Genomic DNA, 25,714 nt, shown 5'->3' on the forward strand with positions numbered 1-25,714 from the left:
GTAGGTCATCATTTCAGCTACTGTTTTCTGTTGGGCAGATCAAACAGTATCCAGTTTTATCTGCCAAGCTTTACCTGCTGTCATGAAAATCAATTCTCCCATCCCTGTGTGAGATAGACTATTCCCTTGTGAAATGCCTCATGTCTTCCTCCTTCAAACTCTTATTTTAACTTGTTTATGGTTTGTCCAGGTAGCTTCTTATATGGCTACATGTGGTTTATACAGCTGGGAAAGAACCCTCCCAAACCTGCAGCTTACATACTTCTTTCTCCGCCTCCTCTTCCTTCTCTCCTCCCTGCCCCCCACACCGGAAAAAAATATTCAACTAATCAACGGTTGTATCTATTAAAATATTAGTCTGTGGGATACTACATGCAAGAGCAAATCCTACAGAAACCTCTTGCACCTGCAGGGGAAATGTTCCATATATGGCATCGAGGCTGGCAGAGACTTGATTCGGAATAAAATTTAAATGATTCTGGTCGTTTTGCCACATCCTGTTTCTCTCACTTATGCATGTACTATTTTGATAACCAGCAAATACTTCTCAGTTCGCTGGAGCTAAAGATAGCCTTGAATTGTAGCACTACTACCCTGCTCCTTTAGAAGTGCTCAGGCTCTCTCCCCTTGGGGCCAGCCTCAAAACCTGAGGTGAGACTAGGTTTCCTTTCTGACATTTCTTTAGGTTTAGCATGATTTCATAACGGCTTTTGAAGTGTTTCAGAGTAACCAAACAGGAGGAGCTGCAGAGTTTCAATTTCTGGTTACTCAAATGACCAGTGCCATCTCTTTGTATTATGTGATCCTTTGTTTTGTGTGAGATATGAAGTAGACGAAGAAAAGCAGTTGGTATGCTTCAATTTCCTGGCTCTGCCTGGGGGCCTTCCCGTGTTAACTCTGTTTCTAGGATTAGGGCTTTTTTGGCATGTGAACCGTTATCTAGATCCCTCGGCTGCAACTTAGAGTTTACTTTGATCTGATAATATGTGTTAATAGTGCAAATGCTTTGTATAGAGCTTTGACTTGGACTAGTGTTTTCCTAATGAAGAAAATATAGCATCTGTCCTGTGAAGACAGACTGAGTAGGATTTGTTCACTATTGAGAAGAGAAGGCTCCAAGGAGACCTTGCAGCACCTTCCAGTGCCTAAAATGACTTACAAGAAGGCTGGAAAGGGACTTTTTATGAGGGCATGTAGTGATAGGTCAAAGGGGAATGGCTATAAACTGAAAGAAAGTAGAATTAGATTGGATAAATTAGGTAAAAATCTTTATTGTGTGGGTGGTGAAGCACTGAACAGGTTACCCAGAGGAGCTGTGGGTGCCCCGTTCCTGCAAGTATACGAGGCCAAGCTGGATGGAGCTCTGAGCAACTTGGTCTAGTGGAAGGTGTCTGCCCATGCAGGAGGAGTTGGAATGAGATAATCCTTCCAATCTAACCCATTTGATGATTTTATGAAATGAGGAGGAAGACTACAAATCCAGTTGAATAACTGTCAGGGATTAAAATGGAAAATTGGCTTAATAGTGCTCCACTGCTGGAAAATCCCAGTCTGGGCTCCAGAGCAGTTTGTGTGCACACTCAGATGCTTACCTGTGCTGTTGCATTCAGCCCCAGTGGATACAGGCCTTCTCTTGAGGCTGAGATCTAGTTACAATTAATATTTTGTTACTCTCAAGTTTGAAGAATGACTAGACTGGGGTTTTATGCAGGTCTGTTACATATTTTGAAAACAAAGTTCTTTCTAACATATGATGCTTTCTAGGCCTTTCACATAACCTATGTTAAAATGACTCAGACTTTGGTATATGCATGCTTTTGTTCTTCCCAAGAGAAATGGAGATGTATATTTTAACTAGATATTCAGAGAAGATTTTCATAGGACAAAAGTGATAAGGAGTTCCTGCTACAGGCTTATAGGTTCTTCATGCTTCTTTTCCTTGGTGTATCAGGAGATGCTAGCCATCCTGATGCACTGTAGCTATTTAAATAGCACACAAAATCCTTGGCAGTGCAGTGTCTGACAGCGCAGAATGCTGCAGCTCCCATGTGGCAGCTGGGAGCCCAGCATAGAGTACATTTGCCATTACCACCAGTCATTTGCTATTTGTAGGTGATCTGGAATGAGGATGAAGTCAGTGAGACTGTTCAGGTGAGCAAGTCCAGTATTTTGGGGTGCCTTGGTCTCATCAGCAATCCTGGAACTACTCCGCTAAGTGAGACTAATAACATTTGGCTGTGTGTGTGGAGAGTTGTGTTCTTTCCATTAAACAAAATGTGACCTCTACAAGTTCTCCTTTTCTGGTGTAAACACAATGTCTACACCAACTGGGGAACCTCTGTACTAGTGCTGCTGATTCCAAATAAAGTAATAGTGACAAGACCCTTCCCTGGAATTTACTCTGTTAAATTCATAATGCAGCAATGCAAGAAAATGAACTCATGGACCAGATCCTTACAAGTGTTGTAAATCTTGGTCACCTTATGGACTTTGCTGGAAGTGCTCCAGAGTACACAAGGAAATGAATGGGATCATTCTCCTTTATTCCCTATCATGACCATCACCATGCATATTTTATTTTACTTTTAGTATTTTTATGTGGTTGATGCTTCCTGTCCAAAGCAGGAAAGTTGGAACTAAGTGATTCTTAAGGTGCCTTCCAACCCAAACCATTCTGTGATTCTAAAAAATATTTGCTTGCCTATTTTTTCCTCAGCACTGCTGCTGATGTTCTATGAGCAGTTGTGCAGGGTAGAGATGCAGTTTGTTACCAAGTTTCAGATTCTGTTGCCCAACCCTTCCCGTTTCTCCTCCTTCTCTGCTTTGTGGAGCAGATGGTGCTAATTCCCATGGTGGCTTTTGATACAGCTGAAGTCTCTTCCCTGATGCCTCTACTGTACCTGTGGTATTTTTGGAGAAGAGAACACACAGTTGATTATTATTTTTTGTTTATGATTTTTAGGATCCAAATTCAAAAAAGGATTACATTTCTTTTCGCTATGCTCTTTCTCTTCCCCTTCCAACTTGTCCCAAAGATCTGTGGTCTGAAATTCTCTGCAACCTGGAGAATATTGCTTTTCAATACTGTTGTAAGTTAAATTACTTTTGCATTCCTACAGATATCTATCCACCCACTGCATGTTTACCTATGTAAACATCCTTCATGTTGATTGTACTTATATTTTTTTAAAGCAGAAATGCTGACTCTTTCATGTAACAAAGGTCATTCTATTGCTTTCTGTTTCAATTAAGAGGCTGAAGTGCCAGTAATTGCCATTTTTAATTAGCCCATTCTTTGGTGCCCCTTTTCTCATCCTTTGGGCCTCCCTCTCTCTTGTATTATACAAGAACAACAGGATGATGGTTAAAACACATCTTCCTCTCCCCTGGGCTGCCAGTGTCTCCTGCCCACACCTGGCAGACCCCCTGTTATGTTTTTTGACTGCTCCAACTCTAGCACCACATCCCTGTCTTCAATACAGTTCATTGCTCTCTCCTGACCTTTCTGATTCTTTTCAACTATATATTTTTCTCTTTGCAGTTAAGTCAGTGGCTTTATATAGGTGAAATCAGGAATAGAATTTCACCTCCTGTAAGTGAACGCTTTATTTATTGTGCCAGCTTTTTCTCCTAATTCAGCTTGCTGAGTTGCTCCAGCATTCTCCTGCCATAAATGTCTCTATGCATTTTCGTGTATCATATAACGATGTCTCTTCAACCCTGTGCATTGTGCTGCTCAACTTTCCTCCAAACCATTCACAAAATCCACTCCTTTTAGGCTAGCCTGCCTTTGCTGCTCTGCTCCCCAGGCTTTTATGCCACATATGAAGCCAAATCCTGATGCTACTGATTTGAAATTTTGCCATTTGCTTTGCTGAGATGAAGACTGCGTTCACTGTCTGCAGATTTAAATATTATGAATGGGGGGAAGTGGGGAGTGAAATGACAGGAGAAAAAGAATCATTAAGTTCATTATGCCTGCTGAACAGATCCTGTAAGCTCTTGCTGTTGAGGCATGTCTCCTCCTATGCTGCTGGTTTTTGTCACCTTGGCTGTGCTATGCTTAATTTAGATTGTAAATTCCTCACATTAGACTCTTTCTGTTTCATTTGTCCTTAATGCGGCATGCCCACCAATGGAACTGTGCAAATGTAGTAACTCAAGGAGAAGATGTAGTCTTCTGAAAATTTTACCCAGTTTAAGCAATTTTCAAAAAATAATCATAAATAAATCACCTTTTCATAGTACCAAACAGGAAATCTCTGGGCAGTGGTCAGGATCTCAGTGGAAAGTCTAGCTTCACTGTGTGACGGTGTAATGACCACAGTAAGGTACAGAACAGAAGCCTGTGAAGGAACATTTTGTTCATCACCTTTGTATCTGTGCCAGGCTAAGGGATAAAAATCCTTAAAATTCTTTGTATGGGCAGATGTAGTTTTCCTTTGAAAATATGTACACAGGACTAACATCAGTGTTGCCTCCAGTAAGTGTTCTCTGTGGTTCTGTGTTATTTGAGAGGACAAATAGCGATCCTGTGCTTTTCCTTACAGTACTATGCAGTTTCCTGTATCCTGTCTCAGGTGAATCCTCAAAGGCCTGAGCTATCCCAGTGACATAATGCTTTAGAGTAGCTGTGGTTTTGTGGAGAGCAGTGGGTTTGGCTCAGGCCATCCTAATGATGTACTGAGTGGTGGTTATGGCTGAAATGAAAGAGGCAAGAATTGCTCTGTACAACCAGAGCTCAGAGTGGAGGTGGGGAGCAGAGCAGGCTGTTTCTGGGGAGCTGCATGACTCTGCTTTTCACCCCCTTGTTCATTAGTAAGTGGCCTATGCCCTTTGGGGTTACAGAGCAATGTATTCCAGTTACATCAAACTCTGATACTGCCTGATACCAATGGCACAATGGATTCAACTTTTATTTTGCAGCTATCACAAGCTAATTTAATTCTTGCTGAAGTCATTGGCTAAACAAAGCCAACATTCCTCTCTGATACATGTGAGATTACTTCCCCCCCTTCTTTTTCTTTGTCTGCTTAAGGTTCATTTTAAAACACCAAAGACCTGATTCTTGTGTTGTTCCTGGATTTCACTGGTTTAATTCCTACAACTTGCACAGTTCTTTTGGTTTAGAGAGGTGATAAAAGAAAACCAAAGTCCCTTTCATGTTATGTGACAAGCCAGTGGTGGCATGGTGCACTGGGATAGAGCTGCTTCAGCTAGCAGTGAAGGTCTGTCTGTCTTGCTGCATCTGTTGCTTTGATATTTGAACAGGACTCTTCTGAGCCAGTCTCTGTCACTCCTTAATTAGCCTGTCACTCTAGGGAGGAAAGAAAAAACTCAACAAAAAAGTCGGAGACAGGATTCTAATGTGGCTTTACTGAATGACAGGGCACAGCACAAGGCTGGCCAAAGAAATATATATTTAAACAAATTATTTCACATTTACACATCAGCCCCTGAGTGAGTGTCTTGCATAATCTAAGATGGAATTTTGGGAAGCAGTTTCCAGCAGGAATCTCAGTATATCTCTTGTAAGCACAAAGGTACTCATGAGAATAGTGGGGAAGGGAAGTCAGGGATCTGTAGCTGGAAGACCCTGTGCCACAGGCTGTCCTGAAGGATACTGGTGAAAGTACTGGATGACTGGTTGGGAATTTCTGTCTCCACGTGATGGGCTCATGTTCACCTGAGAAACAGCTTCACTCACTGTCCCTGGGATTTGCACTGGAACAAAATACATCACAGGAGTAAGTAAAAATTTTCATCTGGAATTCCTGCTGTGTGAGAGACCAGAGCTTAGCAAGAGCCAGTCACAAGCTCCAGAGCATGTTTGAGCCAAGGATAAGAATGGCCATTGAGGGAATTAAAGCAAATGCAGAACACAGGCTTGGTTATTGTTTCAGTCACTTCTAAACAGTGAGTGGTCCATCCATTTAATTCTTATGAACAGGTGTTGCTTTCTTTGCAAGAGGCAAGAGTTCAAGTTCTCAAATATATAGCTCAATTAGAGTGCTCTCACCTAGTATTTTTAGCTAATACAACAAGTGTAACTCTGATATACTGCAAAGCAAGTGTTGAAGTCTTAACATGTACCTTGATTTTTTTTCTAAGGTCAACTGCCACTTTAATTTCTCCACAACCCTGTTTTTTTTCTGCTAGAAAATATGCTTAGCAGTTACATGGTATGAAATCTCCATTTTTTGTTCCTGTAACATGGTATTTTCTCCAAACAATATTTAACCAGGGAGTTCATCTTTGGTACAACTCTTACTTCAGTGGAAACATATCAGAAATAAATTTTATCTCTAGAAACAAATTAATGGATCAAAGATTTATCATTAGAATATCTTGTACTCTGTGACCCTGTAAATGCTTTCCACATCAGAGGCAAGGCCTTCTTTAGGACAAATGAGACAAAACACTTTACTACAGGTTTGTTGTTGCCATGTAGACTTGTTTCTTTCCACATTTAAATAGATTTGACTGAAGTTAGTTCTGGATTTTTGTTGCTGGATTTGCAGATCTCTTGAGTTAAATCTTCTTCTTGATGAGCTTGTCTAATATTGTCATCAGGAATGGAAGCTTTCCTACAGGCTACCCTGCTAATCTACCATTACTAGGCCTTGAATGTGTGAGATAACTGGATTCTTCTTATTATTTCAGCTAGAAAGTAAATTGCTAAACAGTTAATTTAACGTAAATCAATGTATTACTTATCTAAAGCAAAATAAAATCATATAGAAAGACACTGTGTTAAACACATATATGTTTTAACCAATGCATTTAGTCCAGAAATAGACACCTTTGATGAGTGATGTTGCAATTATAAGCAACTTGTGACTTCCATACTTCCAGAAATTGCTGCTGCCACAGCCTCCTAGCAGAGCAGTTTGTGTGCTTTCATTTCAGGTGACATCAACTGGTCTAGTTCTGGCCACCACTTTACACTATTCAACCTAATCCAGTTTCTTTTGCTCAATGAAAATTGGAAACCTTCTTCAACAAAACTGGGTCAGTAACCTCTGGTATAGTGGTACCATCACCATTGCAGCTGATGCTAGATGAGGACTTTTATGCCCAGCAGAAATTGGTACAATCTCTTTAGGTAACTTGCTTTTTGACGCATATGGTCCTGAAGAAATAGGCTTACTGTAGTACAGGTGCTGATGCTATTGTAATCTGACTGCTACTGATGGAATTTTGATTCCCAAGACACTGTGTGAGGATGCAAGTTTCATTAAATTCTCTCAATGTATTTCTTTGTGGTTTCCCCTCCTCCTCTTTATTAAAAAGTGTGGCTGAAAAACTTGAATTTTTTTAGTCTTCACTACACATTTAAATGGCTCAGAACTGGGGCTTTTCATGCTTCACAAGGATGCTATTAGCTGCCAGTAACTTTTTCGTTAATGGATCTTCCTAGTTAACTATGAACCACATAGAGAAAAATATGGTGGTCAAGGTGTCTGTTGACCTACACCAGTTGATGGTACTTTGGCATCTGATAGATAAGTACAACTTGGGGTTCACTTCTCACTTGTCCCATTAGTATAAAGGGCAAAAGTTAAGTACACTAGGCAGAGGCAGTTGTGCAAATTCTCATTTTTGTACTGTACATCAGGGAGCCTGAGTTAGGAATAGAAAAATAAATTTAGATTTAATAAGAAGAAAATGGAAGCTTTACTAGAATTGAAGCATCTTGGATGACAGATTTCTTAAAAGTAAAAAATACTTCCTCCGTTGCTTTTACATTCCTGCTTGCAAAAAGGAGTAGCCAAAGAATAGGCAAAATAGTGTGAAAGTGTTCTTGAGGGATAGTGAGCCTGCAGGAAAAGCAGATGTTTCTGCTCTCACAGAGTGGGGCTGTGCTCAAGTGGAATCTTAGCTCAAACTAGGCAGTGCCAGACCAGGCAGTTTGTGTCCAAATCACAACTGAAATAATTTGCTAGTGCGATTCCAAGGTGGCTGGCTAGAAAGCTGCAGTAAAACCTCCCAAAGCAGTAAGTTAGACCTGAAACAATCAGCCAGGTTTGTGTGCCTGCCTCAAATTGCTGGTGTGTAAGAGAAGGCAGTTTATTTTAGTTCACAGAGTTATCTATAGGCTAAACATTTACTTATTAATTTCCTATATAGGGTTTATTCAAGTACAACTATATGTACATTATAAAATATTTATAAGGGTAGTTACAACATGGAAATATGGTGTCTGTTTCTGGCTGTACAAATTTTGGAGGAAGAAAATGGAAAAATACTCTGAACTGGAGGCATTAAAAGGGACTGCTAGCATGAAATTCAGAGTCAGAAGACTCAGGCATTAGATTTGCCTTCTAGTTGTTTGAAACTATTTATTTTCCTCATCTCTGTATTAAAGTTGTGGAAAATGGCTATATCCAGATTTAAGCAAATAATTTTCAAAACTGCAGTGTAAGCAAACAGAGGTGTGTTAGCTTTTCTTTTCCTAGTGTCTTCTAGTGTACAGTGACCTTCAGCATGACTTCTGTTAACAGGAGGTTAAAAGCCTTTTGATAGGAATATGAACTTTGAAGTTGATTGTATTCCTATTACTGGAAGCTTTGTTACAAGAGATTTCCACCCTTCCCACCCCACTGTAGAGAAGCTTTTCTTGTGGATGGAACAGAAGGCAAATGCTTTTCCAGGAGAGCTCACAGCCTAGCATGAGTATTACAAAATTACCACCCAGCTCCTCTTCCCTCTTCCTATAGGAATATCTTTTTATTTTGTTTTCATGAGGTCAAATTCACTGATGAGTTTTAGTGGAGTGTGGTCTGCTCCTGGTGTCCGTTTTACTCATATGATAATTTCTACAGAATCTCAAGCAATCGTCGTCTGTCAGGACCTCCACCTCAGGGGTGATTTGGGCATCTGCACACTGTTCCATTAACATCAAGTGTGGGCTTTGGTTCAACAGTGACTCAGAAGTGAGGGCAGAATGTTGCTTCATGAAATACCAGCTATGCACTCTGTGCCGCCTGGGATTTTTTATAAATTGCAGAGCATCCCAAGAGATTCTGATTTATTTCTTGAGTCAGCGGGGCTTTGGTAGTTAGGGGCTGTTCTGAAATCCTTCTGCTGTTGATGTACTTGAGACATCACCAAGTACTTGATGTACAAGTACTTGGTGGTTATACTGGATGCAGTGTGAGCTGATCCAGAAGCAGCAAACTTTCTGTCTGTTTTAACACATAACAGAAGATTGTTGAGGCTACTGAGAGCATTGGAGAGGCATATTTATTTATTTATAGACACACTGTTTTCATATCATAGCTTGATGAAGAGCTGAAGTCATTACACTTGAACCAAACATGTGACTCTGTAGTTATCTGCATCACGCTGCATGGCTGTAGGCCAAGGCAATATATGTATGTATTCTGAGCTGCAGTTGTGCAGCTGAAGCATTTGTTCCTTTAACTTGCCTTTGCTTCTCTGCTGGAAATGAATATCCCCGAGGTGTGCCACCTAAGCTTCTTTTAGATCTCTTTTTTAAAAGATTCATATTAGCATAAACAAATAATTTAAGCAGTGGGTCTCTTTACTTGAGTTTGTCTCAACTGATAGTTAGGGAATGTTTGCACAAGCCCCTTGGCAAGGGTGGCAACTTCTGGCAAAGGCCTTGGGAATGAAGTGAGAAGTGGCAGACTCTCCATGTAGCATGATGGCACTTAGAGGACATGTGACAAAGCAATTTCCTTTCATAGTTTTTTACATAAGCCTTGTTTTGCCTATATAGCTTCCACTGGCAGCAACATTAATTTAAATTGAATACAATGTTCATAAATTTTCCTTTCTGAATCACCACTGGGATTTAGTATAATGGGATTCTGTAGTGTGCGAAGATGGAGAGAGGGGGTAAAAAGTCACAGCACATGCAGAGTCAAACTCCATATTCTGGTATGGTGCATCCAGTGTGAGCAGTATCACAAGGGTTATGCCTGTTTCTTATGAATGGTTCTTTTTGAAAGAGAGATATTTTTTTGCTGATATGTTGACAAATGCACAAGAGTAATTGTTCTTCCTGTTGACGGGGTTGTGCAGATTATCCGTTTGAAGGAATTTTTATTCTGTCTCTCAGGTGGAGCTCCCACTAAACACTGCATCTTTCTTCTTTGCAGGCTCTATTGGTGCACCTTCACAATATCATCTAGGTGAATAGGGAACCACATCTGGGCTTCTGTCAAGGGTAGTCTCTTAATGAGAGATCCAGCCATGTTTTTGTTATATTCGCTCTTGGAAGTATGCTAATATGTTGCTTGCATGCAGAGATAAACTGGACAGAGTGGCTAGATAGAAGGATGTATGGTTGGTAGTGCAGAATGAGAGAAAAGGGGGTAGAGGAACAGTGCTGCAAGAAAAAATAGCAGGAAAGTTGAACTTTGTGGCCTTATGGAAGGCCCAAGGTAGTGGGCACAGTAACACTGATAATGTTCCTGGGAAAACTGTCTTGTCCTCTTCAGAGTGTCTGTATGAACATACTTGTCTTGGAGCATGGATGGCAGAAACTGTAAAGGGGCTAACAGAGTAAATGAGGTTGAGTTAACAAGTTAATGACTTCTGGGAGTGAGGGTGAAGATCCTTGAGGTACATTGAAACAACGGAGACAACTCCTAAAACCTCCTTGCATACATGTCTTTGAAAATATGAAATACTGTCTCTGTGCAAGATGTGTAGGACTTGCTGACTGATGATGTAGGTGTGCAATTTGTTTTAGCCAGTCCTGCAGTCTTGTCTGCCAGCAGTTCCTGACTATATGTCCCAACCTGACACTGCCTTTCACATCTGGTGATGTGAAGCGGTTAAGGTAAGAGGCAAGAAAAAGTTAGTAAGTGGTTAAAGCATTGTGCTTAAAACATTTTGCTTTGTTTTTACATAATTCTTTTACATTTAGTGATTGTATGAGATCTTGTGTGGCATAGGGGGAAAGACAGACATGATGGGAATAGTGGGAGGAGAAGGGTAGAGGAGATTTATTTCAAGGTCAATGCAAACTACTGCTGTCTTTAACTGATTGCAGGACTGTGGCACAGAAGGCACAGAATGGCCGTGTAGTAGGCAAGGAAGCAGATAAAGCATGTCTGGTTGATTAAAATAGTGCAGGTGTTGAAGGTAATGTAGCAGGTCCTGTGCTTGGAGATGGTTCCTGTTGTCCCCATGACTTTAGCTTCTCTATCAGCAGAAGAGCAGATAAATCTCTCAAGGGGCTCCTGTGGGGTATAATTCAGTAAAGCCCTCAGGAGGAGAGGTTTGTAGAGATAGGCAGTGTTTGTAGATTGAAACCAGGTGCCTGTGTTGACCACGAAAGTTTGCAGCATTTACACTTGGCTGGCAGTCAGCAAGTTTCTCTGGCCTGGTGCAGACCTTCCTTCAGAAATCGGGACTGCCACTTTGTAACGCTAAGTTTGTGCTGCACGTTTTGGTCTGCAGCCTTCAGTGATAAAAAATAGAGCTCAGCAGCCTTCAGTGTTGCTTATTTTCCTCATGTGTGTGGCAGAGTGTTGACTTTCACTAAGACTCTATCCTTAAGTAGGTTATATCAGGTAGCACCTGCAGGATAGGGAGATGACACAAAGCAATTGATCTAGCAGCCCACAGCTGGGAGAACAAGGGCAGGATGTTGTCTGAAATGTCTTAGTAGTGAAACTGACTACTGTTTGCTTCTTTTTGATATATATCCCTAGGCCCTGTGTAGTCTTCAGACCTCCAGAAGGGAAAGAGCAAGCCACAATGCCAGCAGGAAAAAAGTATTGATGATATTGAGGGGCATGAAGAGGTGGTGTTTAATTTTATTTCAAACAGGGGCTGTTGTGACATTAATGAAAGTGCACACAGGTCTGGAGAAGGGGCCTACTTGCTTCTCTCTTGCTTCCTTGTAGCTCTGCTAAGCAGCCATTTCTGCTTACTCTTAGTTTTCCCCACTAAAAGTTCCCATGTGCAATGATTTAGTTTCGATCTGTTTCTGTTAGAGGGCAAAGAGAGATCATTATGAGTCCTCCAGAATGTGCTAGGTTTAAAGAAAAAGCTGAGGTCTTGGTTTTACAATAAGACTGACTCTTCAGTTTGTTTCTGTATATTTCCAGTGCTACTAATCAGCTATGTGCTGTTTCAGTATTTTAACATGTTCTCAGGTCAAAAACTACTCTTGCACATAATGTTGACTGTCACAGAATCATATAGGTTGGAAAAAGCCATTGAAATAATTGAGTCCAGCTATTAATCCAGCACCTGAGTTCCACATCTAAATGCCTTTTAAATACCTCCAAGGATGGTGACTCAACCAGTTTTCTGGGCAGTCTGTTTCAGTGCTTGATAACCCTTTTGGTGAAAAACTTTTTTTCCAAGTATCCAACCTAGACCTGTCCTGGTCCAACTTGAAGCCATTTCTTCTCTTCCTGCTCCTTGTTAATTGGGTAAAGAAACTCACACGATAAATGAGCTTCCTCAAGGAAGACAGATTTTGTGTCTTTTTATCTACCAGACATATAACAAATGCACTTTTTATGCCTCCTTAATAGACCGGCCATAACAAAATTTTAAGCATGAAATTTTGTTACTTTGCAAAACTGCCCTGCTCAGTAGTGTAATTTGAGTGAGCCATGGCTTTCTGGCTGCACCTCTTTTGTTCCAGAGATGTTCCCTTTTTTCAGCATTACACATGTATGAGTGGAGTGGATGTCAAATACCGTAGGATTTGGTGTACTTTTGTTCCCTGCTGTTCCTTATTGTGACAGTTTAGCACTTCTTCAATATTCTGGTTCTTATAAAAATGTATGCGAACAATGGGTGAGAAGGAAACGTACAAAAGTTCTTACAAGAGGAGATGTGGTAAGTTGTGGGGGCATCCTGCATGAGGCACCTGCCTGGGGCTCTGACAGGCTCCCCATGCCTTGCCAGGCTTCTCAGCAGCACCTGCCCGGCTCCCTGCTTTAGTGGGAATGGTGAGCAGTTGGTCAGCCCTTTCAGACCAGGAGGTTTTCCACATAACAAAGCCTGGTGGTGCTTCTGGGCTGGCTTTCTCTCAGGCTCTCATTTGATTTAAGTCAAAAAAGGATGTAAAGATAGAGTGATTTCTACTGAAAAAAATGGAAAGCATGAGAATAAACCTGCAAGACATTGCTTTGACTAAAGTCAGAACAGGGCAAGAGGAAGGGCATTACTACTTCTAGAAAATCAAAAGACATTCATCAAAAGGCAGTGCTGTGTATCCACCTGGCAGGAACACACCAGTTTATTTTTGTCCTGGGAAGCTGTTTCTGAATCTTTGAAACGTAACCCGTGTTACTGCAAGTTTGAGGAGTTAGCTGAGTATCAGACTGCTGAGCAATTCACTTTGCTACATTTTGTCTCCTTCCTTCTCCTCCTCCCCAAGGCAGACATCTTTTCAAGCTCCTGCCCCCTCCCAAAATACCGTAGTAACCCACCAGCTTTGCCAGAAAATGCTTAGCACATTAGCGGGTTTAAGTTACATAGTTGTAATCGTTCAGAAGGCCAAAGAGCTGCATAGATTTCATTCCAGTATCCTTTCCAGCCTTTTGACAACACTTGGTGGGCAGAGTTACAAATGAAGCCCATGGTACAGATGAAATATGAGTTGCTGCTCTGCCCAGAGAAGCAAGTTGTGTATGTGTGGATGTGGCAGAGGGAGGAGGACTATGAGGTCAGCTGAGTGTCTGTAGTGAGAGAAGTGTGAATGGCAAGAGTAAGTTTTCCATTACATAGTGTCCAAATAAAAATGGTTGTAGTTATTGAGGTTATCTGTTGTAGATTGAAAAAAAGGGTCAGCACTGCCCTATCCATCATTCTCTTTAAATAAGCTGTATTTTTGCCCTGTTGTTTTGACTGTCTTAGATGATTCTTGTAATTCTCTAAATTACTTCTGTAATTGCTTGTATGCCAGATTCTGCTCACAGCTTCAGGAGCATGACATCAGGAACTATCCTTCACATGTTAATGGAGTGATGCTAATTTTTTTCTTCTTAATGTGGTGCAACTGAGGGCACTTCTTGGTCCCTTCTGTATTAACACCTGTTAGCAAGAACAGAGAGGCCCCCACTCCGCTGAATGGAGGCAGAGAGTGGCTTATCTTTCTTGCAGATGTTACTGTCTTTTTGTCTGCTTGGTGTGAGGAGGCATGATGGAGCACAGGAATGTATTGTATCTTTTCCATTCCTCTCCCTGCTGGTTTGGGGACAGCAAAAAATGAGAGGGGATTAGGGACCCATTAGCAAAGTGAATGGGAGAATGCTTAGTAAACTCTTATTTTCTAGAGCATGGGATCTGACTTTTAGGTGGTGGCTGCAGGCAGGGCTGCAAGTGGGATATATGCAGAGAGAATGCATACACCTACTTTATTTTCCCAAAATTACAATACTGGAGACTTTTGGTGTGCAAAAGCTGCTTTCAGTTTCTCTGACTGCCTGCCAAGTTCAGGCTCAGCCCCACTCTCACGTCCCCTTGCAGTAGGATGGCTCAGGAACTGATCCCCAATTACAAAGACAGAGGTCTGGTGGTCACACAGCTGAAGGACAGGACCTCACTTAAGAGTCAGTAACCCAGTCCCAAGTTACTTCCAACCTGGGAACTCCTTCCTTGGGTGGGGCAAATTTAACTTTTACCTCCATGCAAAACAGTCCCTTCTAGTTCTCTTTGCCTTTTTAGCTCCACAGGAGCTTCCCTCACAAAGGTGAGATGCTGCTGATTGTCTCCTGCACTGCTGCAGGGTCACATGGTTTCTGCTAAATTTGGTCTTTGCCCCATTCTGGGCCTAGGTGGACTCAGCAGCAGCTCTGAGCTCTTCCCACAGAGGTTAAACACTATCAGCTGGCTGGTCAGAGGTGTCCTGCTTTGTGTCAAGTAGGTGCTATTGTATTCCCTTTCCAACACTGCACAATAATGAGGTCTGAATCCAATAGGGAACAGAGCTTGAGTGCTGCCCTGCAATGCAGCCTGTCACTACAGGGCTGTAAATATCTTTAATGACTGTTTGTATTGGTATTTCCTTTCTACAGTGCAGAACCACCCTGTAGCTCACTGGAAGTATCTCTGACCATGCTGCAGTCAGGAGGCCTTCATCAGGAGCACACAGGCTTGTGTGCAGCTGGGTACAAGTTGTGTGGCAACTAACAAGGGCTGATCTTCATTGTTTTCAGGATTTTTAAAAACATCTTCGCACAGTGTGCTGAACTCATTGGACATTCTCTCTGGAGGAAGCAACGGCTCAATCTGTAGTATCTACAGGGAGGACCAGGGTTCACTTAGAAGGACTAAAGGGAAAAGTGCTTATGTTTCTCTACTTTTTTTGCATACCCCTTAATTGTCCATGGACCAAGTGATAATTGTTTATACCAGGTTGTCATAGTTACTATTGTATTAAAAGAAAAATTAGAGAAGGAACATTCAGATTTTGCAGAATTTATAGGTTGCTCCACTCTTTTTGGGCCAAGGATGTGTCTAATGTAACATACTGTCTCTTAAAAACAGACAAAAGAAGCAAAAAACCCACATAACTCCAAGTCTTTATTTTAGTACTTCCCTAATATTGCATAACAATATGAATGCAAGTAGCGTGTTTTAAACAGGTGTAGAGTTGTGCTTCACTGCTTCCTGTATTTCAAACCCTGCTATCTGATTGGAATGGGAGCACAGGTATTGCATGCCTGTGTGACTTGTGCCTTGGTAACCTTGGATTATGTATTCACTGAATCACCAGCCCCTTTGCTTTTCTTTGTCCGGAGCTGGCGCTCATCTCCATCCCCTGCTCTCACCTCCTGTTGCTTATACACATGGTGCAGTCATGCACTGGGCTGAGCTCCTGCTCATGCCAAATCCACCATGCTGTTAAAGGAGGATGTTACAGTGCTGGAACCAATTGCAGCATAAAGAAGCCAAGAAATACATGAAAAAGGGAACTGCGTTTAAATCATCACATCAAATAAAAGGAAAACCCAAATAAATGTGAAGAGAACATGAAATTTTGTCTTTGATGTTCTGTGCTGGTAAGGTTTCAATCTCTTTTTAAAGCTCCTCCTCCACCCTCTTGCTTCTTATGGGATTGTATCCAATATTCCAATGTTCATGCAATGCCTTGACTTTGCTATCATTCTTCTTGGGATAATTATAGGTTAGTATAATGTACCTATTGTTCTGTTCCACAAAGCGGCACTGTCATACGGATGGCAGGGGTGAGGTGGGGGGGATCTTTGTGTGTTCTCCTGCATCCACATTGTGTCTTTAATTAGTGTTCTTCCTTGTCTTTTTTATTTTAATTTTTTTCCTTCCCATGGTACATGCTAAGTACTTCCCCTTCTCAGACTGTTGGTCTTTTTTTCCCAGTTACACTGGTGCCCTGTTGTTTTGGTTTTGGCCGAGTTCATTCCCATATAGCAGGTTTGCCTTTCAGATTAAAATAACATGAAAACCAAGTAATGAGTTACTGGTGTTTACAGAGAAAGCAGATAAATTATTCTTTCCTGAACCATATTTGTTGGGTCTTTTGTTGTCTTGCATGATTTTTCCTAAATTCAGAGAGAAGAAATCTGTGCCAAAGGGCTCCACTCTGCATGTGAGCCCTGCTGCACAAGGCATTGCATAAACGTGTACTAACATGGTCCCTGGCTGCAGTGTTCACACGTTTTCCTCTAAAAGGATTTGTTTTTGCCCTCCAGGTGCAGGTGTGGGAGACTGCTGTTGAGTATTGTGTTGTACAGTGCTTTTGGTGCTGGCTCTTGTGTTTGCTAGACAAGGTGCTGAGGATAGTATTGGGTGCTTGAGAAATATTAAGGAGAGGCTGAAGGGCCCAGTTCATCTCAGTTGTACCCAGGAGATGAATGTTGGCTCCTAACTAGTGGAGGAGCTGTGTCATCAGTGGTTTGCTTTCTATTGTTGCTACCTTCAAGATAATATTCAGAGCTGGTGATATATTTTAACCCATAGGTTAATCTAGATTAGATGTGTGTATTTTTTTGCTGTAAACTACGTTTTACTTTTTGAGTCAACTAAATGGTCTGGATGGATGGTTCCTAACTGGCCCATCAAATTAAAACAGTTGCGGACTGTTTTTTTTTTATTCTTCACACAACTTCCTTCTCTTTGAGTAGGTTTACCAGAATGATGAAATGGGAAACCTCCAAATGATTGTGTTTTTGAAACCTGCTGTTATAAGGGAGGGGATTACAGATTTTGGAAAAATCTGGATTAAACCCTCTCTGCTAACAAGGAGTGTTCCTTGAATACATTCAGTTTCCCTTTTGTAAATGGACACAAGTGTGTTCTGTGGTCAGAACTTGGTCTCCTCTTCTGCAGTTCCTGGCTTCCTCTTGCTCCTGATGCACAAAGCCAAAACACTCGGTTTCAACTTCAATGTTTCTTTTAAAATGCCTTACATAAATCTTGGAAAGATTTGAAGGCTCATCCAACTTTGTCATTGCTAAATTAATCTGTGACAGGGGGGGACTTCTACTATGGGGTGTGTAAAATCATCAGTGTCTGTACACCTTCAAATATTTGCAAGTCTGAAAAAGCATAGTGGCCTCTGTGAGTGTGTGGAATAGAGTGAAATAGACTTAGTGGATAGAATGAACTTCTTGAGAATATGATTTTTCTACAAGAAAAATTAACCTGTTTCATAACTACAATATGTAGAATTTTGTCTCCAAAACAAAAGAACCAACACAGATGTACAATTTGGCAAGCCACCAAGGTTAAGCAGCCAGCCTCTTTCTCTCTGGTGTAATTCCATGGACTTCAAGGGAATTACACCGGTGGCAGTGAATCTGGTCTAAAATGCCTTTGACTAATATTTGTTGATTTCTCTCTGGTGACCTGAGTAATGCCAAATCAGATATGATGTTTTAGAAACGGATGAACTCTTGTATGTTCAGTGCTGCATGGTGAGAAACACCCCCTGGTACAAGCACACACACATCCACACACACACATCCACACACACATATGGAGAACTTTCTGGGGATGTTCCCAGAACCAGGGCGCTTGCCAGGTGTGATTGCAAGCCAGCTCTGGTTGTGTTGTGTGTGTTGCAGAAGCACAGGGATGTTCCTCACAACTGCTGCTTGCCTTGTGCTTGCTTATTGTATTTCCCCTTTGTATCCTGAAGTGGAAACCACAGGTTAATCCAGTCAGATCCTGTAAATGTTTGCTCCTGTTGGACCAGGCCCAGAAAAATTCCTCCCGCTGGCTTCTGTATATTTACATACCAGGGCTTTACAAGGTGGTGTTCACCTTTGCATTCATTCCCTGTGTCAAAGCAGAGATATTAATTAATTTTTCTTTTTTCTCCAATATTTCTTCTATTTTCTAGGTTACTTTTTTTAAGAGATATGAAAGCGAAAGGAGTGATCCCCATGGGTCCTGACATCTGCTGCAGTCATTCTCACAGACTCAAAGGAGATTTAGGGAAGGAGAGGAAACAGTCTGGTTGCAGTCTCTTATTGTTTCTCTTTCGTGGGCCCCCACCCTGCACCCTCCTGGGCCTGCAATCCACTAACTAGCTGCTCCTGACTCCAGCTGTCATTTTTTCTTTTTATCTATTCCTCTCTCAAAGAACCAAATGTCATCTCTTGTGGTTCCCTTAGCTGGGGTCAGAGACTCCTTTATGTGCATTACGCTGATCAAGGATTTTTAACTGGGAATGAGAGCAGTAATCAACTGCATGGTTGGGGAAGGGGAGAGATTAAATCTGAGAATTGCCAGTGATTGCCCCACGTGAAGAACAGCAAGCAGCTAGCATAACACATGCTATCATTATGCTCTTATGATTATTTTATTCCCTCAGAGACAGTAAAATGCTATCTATAGCAGAAAGGTAGGACAAAGTCCACTCTTGTTTAGCCCTGTGGTATTCAATGGATTTGCTGTAGGGTAGAATTGGGAGCAATTAGATTTACTCTTTGGAGTGAGTCATGTTTTCAGGACCCTCTACCTGGGCGATTTCAAGAAAGGGAGAAGAGAAATCAAAGGTGTGTTTGTGATCTAAATTGAGAGGCCATTTTTGTTCAGAAAAGAGCAGCCATTTTTATATCCAGCCTTGTCTCTGTGGCTATGGAGAAGTCATTGAGGGTGTTGTGGGATGTGACTTCTGCTGTGTCCTGACATTTCAACTTTGTCAGCAAGTTTTGGAGCATGATGGATGAATAAAAGTGAGGTGAATAAAATATAAGAAGGTTTCCTGAAGCTGCTTCAAGCTCTGCCTATGGTTGATTTTTCTGTTTGTTCAACACAGAATCAAGGTCCTGGGACTGCAACAGATTGCAAACTTAGTTTCACAGTCTTTGAAGGCATAAGTTACATGATGAGAATTACCTTTGGATTGATTAATTACTTTAATTTTAGTAGCCTAAACTGTCTCCTTCATTACACCCTTTTAAAAGTCTTGTCAGTCCTTCTAAAATGTCCTGTCTTGTTACAGAGCTATAGGAAGAATAGTACCAAGTGTCCTGCTTCTCCTTTTGCACTGACGTAAGTCAAGAGTACTCTGAAGTACACAGAAACTGGTTCAGGCCTCTTCTAGAAGTGCATTTTCTTCATAAGAGAGAAACAGACTGTAGTTAGAGTTGATTTCTTTGAGAGAGACCTTCCTGGTGGAGAAAGAGATTTCCCTCAACTCAAATTGCCAGTTTTGGCTAAGATGTGTGCTAGTGTCTAACATACTAGCAATTATTCTGGTTTTATTATCTAGGCACTTGACAGTGATTTTGTTAATGCTTTCAAAATATGTTGCTTTCTTAGCAACTCTATCTCCTAGAAGCTGGGGACTACATGAAATTTCCAGTTTTATTGCTGAAATTTCTGTCTCTGCCGACTGTAGAAATATTTACAACTAAAATAATCTACTAGTTCAGAAACAGGATCCAACTCATGACTTTTTGAATAGTTTGGTTTGGAAATATTGTAAATAATTCACTGCTTTGAAAGATGAAAATAACCTGGTTTAGTGGAAGGTTGTCCCTGCCCATGGCAGGGCATTGGAACTAGATTATCTTTAAGGTCCCTTCCAACAGAAATCATTCTGTGATTCTGTTAAATTCCAGGTGTGGGTTGCAGGAAGAAAGGTGGGAATATCAGGATAAAAAAGGCTTATTTCCCACAGGTCAGGGGCTAAGCTTCTTGAACTTGGACTTAGTCCTTTCCTGCCTACTTTTCCAGTTAGAACAGATGTGTCTGAATCTCAAGTTTAAGATGGACCCTATTGGTAAAGATCCAATCAAATACTACATTGTAAAACTTCCAAATCTGGCCAAATTGGAGTTGTATCTGACCTGACTTTTCCTACTTCCCTCTACCATGATGGTTCAGCTTTATCATTTGGAATGGGTCTTTATATAAACTTTTGAAGTCTGATTATCCGTTGTATGCATTGTGATACAAAAAGAAGGATGGATAGGAGTCCACAGTCCTAGAGATACTTTGTCATCTACTGTCTTCTTGGTCTTCTTTGCTTTTCTCTGTAGCATGGGATGTGGATCACCTCCTGACATAATCTAACCACATTTGCCTCATACAACCCTTGCAATTTTGCATGCCCTAGAGCACTGGTGATGCCAATTTCGTCTTTCTTGTGCTGCTTATAGGACTTGAGGATCCTGGTATTTATTTTTTTTTTACTATATATCTTAAGTGTTTTTAGAATACTGGGAATTTATACCCTGTTTTTTGTGGACCTTTGTGTGGTAAATGCCTTGTACATTATTTTGTAGGGTTGATAGAGATGGGGCTCCACTTTTCAGTGTGTAATTTCTAGTCCTTTGTTGTTCAAAGACACACAGTCCCTGCTGTGTGCTGTTCCATTTACTGCTCCCTTTTCAGTCTTTTCTTGCCATCTTTCCTTACTTATTCAAATGTGTCATTCCCAATGGTATTGCTGTTTTGTTCGGTGGGAGCCATGATTAAAAGTTTCCCCACTGGACTGATTTGATTTGATACCTGTCTTTTCAACCTCACAGTCTTTGAACAAATCTCCCAGTACATAGGCAAATACCAACACCAATGCTGTGGCCTCATTCTTCTTCCATTCTGTGCAGCTTTTTACTGTAGTAAAATGACTGTAAATCTAGGAGAAATCAAAATGGAGTTCTCAGTCTATGCAAACTTTAATGGCAAACAAATGTACAATGGCATGGGGAAATTATGTTTATGAAGTACAGGCCTTAAACCCAGACTGAAGGTGAACTGTAATTTATCATAATTTACCTGTTGTTAAAATATTAAGTGCTTTACAAAAGCAGGTTGCATTTTTTTGTGCTTCCATCCTTTAAAAAATTTTTGTACTGTTCCTTTATTCAAATCTACTGACAGTTGCTATCACATGGAACAATACTACTGCAGTAGCCATTTGGTCCTTCAGGACATTACATAAACATGTTCTTCAAGTAACTATAGAACATGCAGCCCTGAAGGAAGCAGATAATTGCAGAGACAAGCTATATTTTTACTGCCTTTTTTTGAGCACTAACAACCCTCTAAAAAGTGGATATTGTTAGAACTTAGTCCTCTTCTTTCTGTAGAACTAGGTGTTCTGGAATTCTTCTCCAATATTTTATCAAGATTATCTCCTTTAAGTAGGCAGAATTAACAGAAAACAGACATCAAAGAAACCTAAGCACAAGAATGCAGCATAAAGATTCTGTAAAGTGTCAGATTTGGGATATTAAAAACAATCTCAAAATCATGTCATCCTATAGTAAAATATAGCCATACCAGTTATCACCTGAAAATCCTCTAGGAATTTTTGCCACAGATGTTTTCCAGATGCTGCAGCAGTTTCCAGCTGTTTCTCCACTTCTGCATGCACCAGACAAAACTGAGAAACCTCATCAGCTGATGGACAAACTTATGAAGAGCAAAATGGAGTAGGAGGTACTTAGTAGGAACAGATATAACTTCATGCCACTGGCTGAAGACACAGATGCCAACTGTTTGTCAGCTGGCTTCATACTGAAGGTTTGTTTTAGTTTAGTGTGCTCTGCACTTGGACTTGCCCTCTTTCCTTCAGTCTTCTGGCTTGCTTGACCAAAAGGAGAGAAAAAAGAGAGCCATGAACTTGTATCATTCACTTATTCATATAAGTGTATAATTTTCTTAAAATTAAACTTCTGTCTGGAAAGAAGTCACATGAAAATCAAGTTAGGAGATTCCTCCAGCTCTGCATTACTCCCACAACAAGAATGACCTGCAAGAGTTGTATCTCAACACATTAAATGTCAAATGAACACCAGGCATTCTTTGTATTGAAAACCCATATGTGTGTTCCTATAGATCCTCTTAAGTAAAGTATTCAAAGTCATTCATGACAGCCTTATACCCAAGAATCCATGTGGCAGTGATTAATTTATAAATGCATGCAATCTGTGTATAGATGAGTGATAGTCAAACCTGAAAAGTTTGCTTCTTGAATGGGCTGAGATGAAGCAACATGATCAGCAGGGTGTGGTACCTGCTGCTGTGCTGCGGTGGTGCTTTGCTGTCATTGTTGCTGCTGGTGGTGAGCTGTGAGCAGATGCCTTAGTGCGCTGTCAGGCCGTCATACCATGACTAGTACAGCTCTGCAATTGTGTTTTCTTCCTGATTGCTGCAGAGAAGTGTTGCTTTCCATCTCTCCATCTTTGTGCTTCTCTCTTTGACTACATCAGAGTAAAGAACAATCACTAGTTCTTTGAAATATTGGCTAAGCTTGGTTTTTTTGTTGAGCAGAGAGGCTCTGATTAAGCTACTGATTCCTTCAGAACTCAGATGTGATGTTTTAAGGAACTCAAGCTGAGCTATGTAATACATTAGATTGCTTTCTGTTTTCTGCAAAAAAATGTCCTGTGTTTCATTGAGTCACGAGGTGCTGTCTCCTAGTTTTTATGCTGAGAAAAATTTAGTGTGTAACTGATGAGTGTATGTTACACAAAAACTCCAAAGAGGATCTCAAGGGCTTTTTTTTCATAACCCTCACTAAAGATGATTAGATTTTTTAGTGCTCCGTGCATGTGGCTTGTGGTTCTCTTTGGGGAGAAGAGGGGACACTTTGGAGAGAAAGATCATCATTCTGTTGTTCAAGTGATACAGCCAATAGTGCTGCTATTGGATAACAGTTCCCAGGCTAAACACAAAAGAGATCACCCCACAGAGGGAAGAGGGCATTTGCTTGCCTGCTTTTGCTCAGTAGCAGCTATACCAAGAGGATTAATCTATGTGTGATAGTCCTTGGAAAAAGACTTCCATACCCTCCTTACATGTGACCTTTTTGCAGATCCTTTATTTTGATTCCCTTCTCAACTCCTGCCCACGGAGACTCTTCCCTTCCCCCTTCCATTGCCTTGGAGCTGTTTTGTTTCTTCTGATGAATGTCAAGTGTTTTGGGCCTGCAGCCCTAATGGGTGGGGGCTAAGGCTTGGATCTACCCCTGAGACACAGTGGAGCCAGAAAAGATGGGTTATTTTAAATTGTGTGGTGACAAGCCTTTTTTTTCCCTCCCTTTTTGTTCCCAGAGGATAGCTGGGGAAGTTTGCTGTGCCAAATGGTTGGAATGTGTTTTGTCTCCTCTTCCTCCCTCTTCAAAACAAAAAGAGAAAACTTTATGCTGTGAATTCTGTTAATTGGGAAAAATAAATCCAAACGGTAGTGCAGCATTGCTGGGCCTAGGCACATACTGAAGTTTAATGAGGGAACAGCAGCTTTCTCTTGCACTCCCCTCTTATGCTCTCCCTACATCAAACTCTTTCTTGTGGTACCATCCTGTTCCTATGGGTCTTTGGGAATGCCTAGGAAAGTGTGTGCATTTACCCAAAGTTCTCATGGGTCTGAAAGAAATATGTGACTCCTTTAAAATAATGCAGCCAGAGTGAGACATGGACATTATTCCAGGCTGAAGTTAATTGGGTAGCTTGTGTAGGAAAAAGAAAGATTCCTCTAGGTTCCTTCCCTAAGTGGCTGCAAGCCCATTGAGGGAAATCCACTCTGCAACAGGGATTTAATGGTTTATGTGCCCTGACCATATGTTTTTGACTGATGACAAGGTTCCATGATGAATGTTACATGACTTTTTACTTCTTGTATCATGCCTGATATTTTCCCTGAACTTGATAATGAGGTATTTCCTTATCACTACCGACTGGCTGAAGAGATATCTCATTAAATCCAAAATACAAAATAAGAATCCTTCTCCTTGTTCTATCTGTGGTAATGGGAATAAATTGGTTTCCATCAGCTTGTACTGGATGTAATGGAGTCCCTTACACAAAAAGCCAACCTGAGAGGGCCTTGATCAGAGTATGAATGTGAGTATAATTAAACTGAGTGTAATAACATATACTTTAGCAAAAGTAGGCAAGTTCATTTGAAATGGCTCTGGAGTGAATGCCAAAAGCAAAAGCTTCCCTTTGGCACTGATGTTTTGAGAAGAAAAGCAATTCACATTGTGGTGTAAAGGTAGATAGGAAGGGTAACATGAAGAGAGCCTAATTAGAGGGCCTTGTGAGTCCCAAAATTTGTTAAAGCCAATGCTGACTGGCTCTGAGATCTGCTGCAGTAAAAAAATAAAACTTACCTTCAGGTAAAAATGCTTCTTATGGTGGTGCAAGACAACTGTTCATCTTGAGTTCTGGATAATATAACATTACCACACAAGGTATTTTAACCTGCTGGTAATATTTTACTGCTTTTGCCTGCTAGCTCATCTATGTTTATGTAGCATTAAGCATTGAAACTCTTATTTTTATCAGCTTTGCCAAGTAATTTTATCAACTGCTGCTGCTGCAACACTGGAAGTCTGGTAAGGGCTGCTTGCTTTTGCTTTGAGAGATGGGATGTAAGGTTAGAGGGGGGGGGGTGATTGCATGAGCAATGCAGGTCAGGTTACTGTTGGATTCCTCTTGCAAGATAAGTGAGAGCCCTCTGAAAAGTAATTATTGGAAAGCATAAATTCCTGAGATAACCTGTCCAAGAAGAAATACTGACAGGAGTAGAGGCCATGTCTTAAAGGCTAGCCATTACTACAGGGCAATGGGCAAACCTCTCTCTCTCTTTTTCTGTAACATCCCTTTGCTCTGACAGTTGACTGCTGCAGTTCTTTTCCTTCAGTTACTTGTCAATCTTTTTCTTGTCCTGTTTATAGACCACTGTGATGCTTGTCTCTATTCTGTGCTAGTTTGGGGTGCAGACAATTGGAGACTGTATGCAGTTTAGTTCCATATCCAAACTCTTGTTTAGTTGTTGTGTTTGCTTGTTATTGTTATTGTCACTTCAGTGCTCAGGTAGCTTCTACAGGGTATCTGAAAAAAAAATAAAAAGAAAGGTTACTTTTGTATTTCTTTAACAGATTTTTCTATAGAAGAGCTTCAACTAGCTTTCAGCATGGTATGGTGTCAGCTTTGTCTCTGAACCAAGAAAATTACTGGATGGTAGTTAGGGAAGGAAGTCTTGCAGAGTGAGAAAACAAATTTCAGAGGAAAAGATGGAGCAAAATTGGGAAATAAGAAAAGTGACTTCTCTTTATGGCTTTGTTATGCAAACTCTCTGTGCCTCATCTGTATTGTAGAGATAATGATATCTACCCAGCTCCTATTTCCACTGGTTGATTGATTAATGACTGTCTCATGATCTCTAGATTACACTTTTGTGACCTGCAGCTTTAACTACTGCAGTGTATTATATACAGAAAGAAAATGGAACCAATGTGTTAGCTCTGGCTAGTTCCAGCTGGGAAAAC

General features: G+C 40.9%; 1 protein-coding gene across 18 annotated transcripts in view; it reads left to right on the top strand.

Moving 5' to 3' along the window:
* The window catches only part of DPF3 (double PHD fingers 3), a 189,702-nt gene that overhangs the window by 52,498 nt on the left and 111,490 nt on the right, over positions 1–25,714 (top strand). The window contains exon 1 of one of the 18 annotated variants that reach the window (XM_085581984.1): positions 27–651. The exons of 15 other annotated variants lie outside the window; for them this stretch is intronic. The gene's annotated coding sequence lies outside the window, so the exon portion shown is untranslated. 2 more of the 18 variants (XM_085581983.1, XM_085581982.1) reach the window with 2 other exon arrangements.

Source organism: Lonchura striata, chromosome 5 (genome assembly GCF_050655825.1).
Source record: "Lonchura striata isolate lonStrDom1 chromosome 5, ASM5065582v1, whole genome shotgun sequence".
Taxonomy (NCBI): domain Eukaryota; kingdom Metazoa; phylum Chordata; class Aves; order Passeriformes; family Estrildidae; genus Lonchura; species Lonchura striata.